At 40.0% G+C, this 6,000-nt stretch overlaps 1 long non-coding RNA gene across 4 annotated transcripts in view; it reads right to left on the bottom strand.

Annotated features, from left to right (window-relative positions):
* Positions 1-1,064: 1,064 nt before the first annotated feature.
* Positions 1,065-6,000, bottom strand: part of LOC107207805 — a 98,129-nt gene continuing 93,193 nt past the window's right edge. For 2 of the 4 annotated variants that reach the window (XR_004498303.1, XR_001522954.2), the window contains 2 exons: positions 3,077-3,276; positions 1,065-1,297 (listed from right to left, as the gene is read on the bottom strand). This is a non-coding gene — a long non-coding RNA (uncharacterized LOC107207805). Of the gene's footprint in view, positions 1,298-1,602; positions 2,155-3,076; positions 3,277-6,000 lie in introns of those variants that run through there. The other 2 variants (XR_004498302.1, XR_001522955.2) reach the window with 2 other exon arrangements.

Here is a 6,000-nt window from a genome sequence, read left to right as displayed (position 1 = left end):
GCTGCCAAGGGCAGTGTCGATGTCGGTGTCGCGATCCTTCCCTGGGACTCGGGTCGGGGCAGGGAAAGGGGGTGCGTCCCTTGGGATGGAGGACACCTGCTGTGTGCAAAAGGGCCCTGTTCAATCAGTCATTTCTGCACGATGAGCAGATTCACACCCAAGTAACGAAAGAATCCTTTTTAATCAAGATTAACGGAAATAGGATTATCTTCACTGAGCTGAGCATGTGTTCCTGAGATTCCCGTTTTAATCACTTAAGTGTGCTTTTATGTTTTTCATTTGATAACGGGATTATTATTTAAATGGTCAATTGCTATTGTAAGTGGTATTAATGCCAACTACTAAAGACACTGAAAAATGGACGTTGTGAGTAAAACACTGGTAAACATTAAGTTGTAGCATTTTCCTTTGACATAATCTGTGCCATAAAAATAAATTCTGAAATAGTGTGCTGCAAACGGTCTCCAGTGGACCATGGGCTGTGTGTGCTGCATTTAGGGATGGGAACAGCCTCAGGATGGCTCCTGCAAGCTTACAGGACGATTGATGCTGCTGTCACTGGCTAAACCACAGATGCCACAAAGCTGAGACATGCTCCGTATCACCAACTTGAACACCCCCCAACAAACATGGTCAATGGGTGCTTTCTACAGCTACATACCAATGTTCACCATAATGTTGCTTTATAACCTACAACGTAATGTCTTCTGACCCTTAGGTATGGGAGAGGTGTACTCAGTTGTAGGTCCAAAGGTGAGAGACAACAGTCCAATTTGAATTTCTCGGCTTTCTGCTCCCTGCCTCAATCCAGCAGGAACCAAACCAGTGTGCATCCAGACTCATAGTAACAGAGCAGTAAAAAGTCAGTCTGTAAAGGCCAGCAGAAGAGGTTATAAGACAGTATTTTTGGGTGCTTTTCAGGTTTTTTTGTTGTTGTTGTTGTTGTTTGTTTGGGGTTTTCTGGGGTTTTTTTCTTTTCACAGCTTACACACATATTTTGGGAACTGAGGTGATCTGAAGTGTCTGCCACATGGTTCTTCCATAGACAAATACTGAGAAATAAGTATCAATGACAAAACTTTTTAATGGTTAGAACTCTTCACTGAAAAAATTTCAATCCATATGCTATTGTGGGAATGTGTATTTCCATCACCATGAATAAAACCATAACACAAAGGCAAATGCTGTAGTGTTGGAATGACTTCAATGTGACATGCTGCTGTACAGTGACATGCAGAGTATCCCATTTCTGAAGACGAGTACCTCACCTTAGGAAGTGCAGAAGCCAGCAGGGTATCTGCAACAAAGAAATTCACTTCATGGAAGGATGCACAGCAGTTAGAGACGTGCTTTCTCCTTGGGAGACTGGAGGTCTGGACCTCCAGGCATGAAACAAATCTTCCCCAGCTCTCATGAATGGGGAAGAAAGTGGAAATTACCCTCCTGTGTACACACAGCACAAAGTCACATGGATTCAAAACCATGTTAAATAGAAACCCTCTTCTTTCACAAGAGAAGTGCTCTCTTCTGTCACAATTCCCACCCCAGAATTTTTTGTAAAAAACACATTCACAAGCCATTTGTTGTGAACAGTATCAAAACCACTATTAAACACTGGTTTATTGTTGCTTTTAAGGCATAACATCTGATACTGTGTTTTGAATGTGACTCAGACGTTCCTTTCAGGAGGATTTTGAAGAGCTGTTACTAATCTCTGGGGGCCAGGCTGAGTTTAATTCAAGCAGATCTTCATAAAGAAACACTTGTTAATCTCACACCATTTCCTATCCGATGGCTGACCTGCTGGTAGGCCCCCAAGGAAGGGCATCAGTGCACTAAAGACAGTGTAATTTCTAGTTGCTCACCACATTTCTGAAAGTCTTTTAGAGCAGGTTCCCAGTTTTCCAATTGTCTCTCTGTGTTATGCATGTGGGCGGTAGCCAAGGATGACAGAGGAGGTTTTCTCCCCATTTTGCCTCTGGCAAGGAAGATGGAGTGCAGATGTTTGAGCAGTACAGGGGGCTTGAAGAGCCAGTCCAGTCCTCTCCCACAGCTCCTGTGGCCTTGCAATTCCCTGCTGCTGAGCCAGGTTTGTGTCAGGGCAGTAAGAACAGCAAGTGACCACCAGCTGTGTTCCACCAGTATGGCCTTCTTCTTTCCCAGAAAGGAGAGAGAAAAGGTCATCCCAAATTTTCCAAGCTTTCTAAAAACTTCTCCTGGCACCATAAAGCTTCTCCCAGTCTTTTTGTCCTTATTTTTAGAAAAGCAATGTCTGCTGCACCCTCACCGCCAAGAAGCTAATTTCCTAGGTTCACCATGCAATGGATCAGTCCTATAGTGACATGAACTTTAACTTATAACCTTGAAATGAAGGAAAACATCTACACCTATAGGTTCTGAATGTTACCACACATGAATATCCAGCAGAATGGGTGTTGCATACAAATGGCATTTTTCTGGTGACTTCTTAGAGTGCTATTAAGCCTTATTTCTGTCGAGAATGCAGGCAATAAGGCAACTGGGCACAGTACCCATAAACGGGAATGCCTGCCTGATAGATCTGGGTTGGTTTTCCTCCAGGTACAGACAAATGATGGTAGTTGCATACTGGTGCAGTTCAACAAGTACAATTCTGTGAAATGCTAAATAAATGAGCATGTCTGGAGTGCTTTGCACTGGAGGGTTTGCCAGAATTCAACATTTATTATTAATAACTTATAAAAGATGAATGCCTATATCTGAATGTTCTATATTTGCTGAAGGAGAAATCTTGGCTAGTTAAGAGAAATCCCATTGTCCAAAGCCTAAATAAAATGTTCTGCTGCTAGATCGAAACCTATTCCTTCAGGTTAAGTTTTATCTCCCAGCAGAGGATTATTAACTCAAAACATGTCACACACTCACACTAGTCTTTTTTTTTTTTTTAAATCTGTTTTGAAGAGGAGATATGTCTGGAAAACCAATATATTCCAATAACTCTTAATTGTTGGAAGGCCCCAAAGGACAAAATTGGATCAAGGGCCTCCTGAGATTATCCTAATGTTTGTGAAATATTTTAAAACTTAAGGTGTATTACCTCAGGGTTAGCTCTCTTGAACATCCAGATTTATGATGTACTTTGCAGGGCATTGATTGATATTGATTTACAAAGTCAGGGGTTTTCAGGGTTTTTCACAGCCTGGGCCAGTTCTACCTCTTCCATTCACATCTGTGCGCTTGAATCTTCCTGTTCAGGACTGAATCTTCCCATTCAGGCTCATAGAACTGGAGCAATGGCTTGTGGAAAGAAGATACATGTAGAGCAGAATTAATACACTCCAGAGTATTGAAACCATTTTTGCTCTGGGAAGAAGGAACAAAGACATTATTAGAGGGCTCTGCTTTAAGTAGAAATTCTTTTGGTAGCACTCTCTTAATACTTGTTTACCTTACTGATTATTAGTAGTTGGCCAATTTTGACATAAGTAATGTTGTTTTAATTGCAGAATTGGCTGGATCATAAGAGATGCTTTGTAAGAATACAGATGATAAAACTAAATTCTAAACTTCTCCTTTACAAGGATATTCTGCAGAATGTTTTTCCTCTTGACAACATCCCATTTTGACACATATAAGCTATGGTGTAGCAGAACCTACTTACATAACCAGGTTCATGAATAGTTTCACTTTACGCTTCACATCTATTGTGCTGTGTGTGTCAGGATTGCCACACTGAGCAGAGGTTGAACTCTCATGTGTTTAAAAATTCTTATTATGTATCTGCCCAATATTTTTTTGAAATTGATTTTTGAGGAAAAGCTGTAATAAAACAATCCACTGGTGTTTAATCAAAGTAATTTTTATAAATGCACAGAAAATTCAGAACATTGACAATGAATATTCATGTTTTACTTTAGAACATAAACTTATTTAACTAAATTTTCTTACTCTGATGACTCATAGTATTCCTCAAGGCTGGGTTGCAAAGAACAGCTGATACCTGAAATGGTCAGTCAGTTCACTGACAGCACACACATGAATTTCTGTGTCGCAAAATATTACTGGATTGAATGAAAAGAAATTCAGCAATGTTTTTTATGCAACTAACAGTACTAAACACCTTTTGAACAGAAAACAAAGTTCAGCTGTAAGCTGACACTATTGGCTGCACTGGTTAGTACACAACATCGGCAACCCAATTTTGACATCCTTCTTATTATACACAGTACAGACAGCCAAATTAGCCAAGCTGCCCAAATTGAAGCCATTTTTTGTCAGAAGTATCCAATTTTCATAGCTGAAGTTGAAGAAATCAAAAATGGAGGAATGTTTTCGTATGGGCTCTTCTGGAAATACAGGCTTTTTGTGCAGAGGAAATTGCAACATTAGATTCTTAGTTTTTAAACCTAAGCATTTTTTCTTAGATTTGTTGTTTTTCTTGTTTCCCAGAATTATGTAAATGATCCTAGACAAGTGTTTTTGGGTCATACATTTTGGCCACTCATAATATGAAAAGAGAAATAGGAAATGTTGCTGTTCAGTGCTCAAGAAAACCCCACAGGAATTAGTAAATCTTTTGGAGATTAAATTAGTGTTTTGGATAACTGATCTGTTATGGCTATTTGTGTCACGCAAAGAGCAAAAGCAGGGTACACTGGACTGTGGCAGAAAGATCTTGCCTTCCTCCACCTCCTTCAGAGTCTCTACTTCCAGCTGATGATCCCTGGTTGGAGGGGAAATGGCCCTATAACCCATGAATACATGCAAGATTCATCTGCTTAATTGTAAATGACACACCTCCCAGCTATGAGTTAAGATTCTCATACCTCTGCAAATTGCTTTAGGCTCACAGCTTGAAAGGCAGTGTACAAATGAACAATATTCATTATCATCTAAAAGCTTTTCAGCCTGAACCAGTTAGCAGAAAACCTGTGGAATCCTTCTGACTCCCATGCACAGGTTCTGCCCTCTAGGACCTGGTGCCAGTCTGAATCCAGAGAAAAAGTTGCTGTAATTCAGTTGCCTACTGTCATGCTTTGCATGGCTCTGATGAGCTATTTTTAAATTGCTATCATTGATTTTGCTCATAGTTACAAAAGAGATCATATATTCTCACATTTCATACCTAAAGCAGAGAAACTGGACAGCCTGCCATTTCTGAATTCTTGGAAAGGAATCTGTCCCTAGTACTCAGACTCAGTGAACATCCTGGTTCTCTGGCATGCCTGTACTCATTCCCATCTGTCGTGCTGGCATTGTTCCCACTCAGAATTATCTGTGCCAATTTCAACAGGGCATAGGTGCTAACCAAGCATGGTTTTAGAGGGACAGCTTTCACAGCACAGCAAGTGCCGTCTCTTTTGCCAGGAGATCCTGCTGTTTGCAAATAATTCCAGCTTAAGGCCACATGCTTCATTACATGGGATCACATCTGTAGATGCTTGTGGGTATTATTAAAAAAAAATAAAAAAATCAACAAATGTCTACTGTACTTCTCTTGCAGTTTGGCTCAGTGCTTGGAATTTTGCATGTGGAGAATGAATGCTCTGCACCTTCTTCACAGGAGTGAGCCATAGGCTATTATATACTCTGAGCAGTCTTAACAGGTTACTGCATCAAAGCTGGGACAACAAACTGCAGAAGTTTACCAGAGCTGTGCTGCTTTTTTCAGGTCTCTTTTTACTGCTTTGTGTCTGTAGTATATTCTGAGGAAAGAATGTTAGAGCTTCTTTTGCACCACAGCTTTTTCCTTTCCAGGTTCTCAACAGATTTTTGTGTAAGGCATATTCTGCCCCCACCCATTTGTAAAATGGCACATATGTGCAACAACATTCATGCTGCTTAATAAAGTTACTAGTCTATGTAATGCTCTATATAAGATACATTATATTGTATTGATATATTGTCCATATCACATTAGTATCATATTAGTATTATATTAGTATATTGTATTTTGACTCCTGTTTTGCCCCCTGAACAGATTACTTGTGTTAGCAGAATTACACTGTACTGTATAAAGGC

The sequence above is a fragment of the Parus major genome, chromosome 7 (assembly GCF_001522545.3).
Source record: "Parus major isolate Abel chromosome 7, Parus_major1.1, whole genome shotgun sequence".
NCBI lineage: Eukaryota > Metazoa > Chordata > Aves > Passeriformes > Paridae > Parus > Parus major.
Note: the sequence above shows the minus strand (reverse complement) of the source record. Positions and strands in the feature narration are given on the sequence as shown.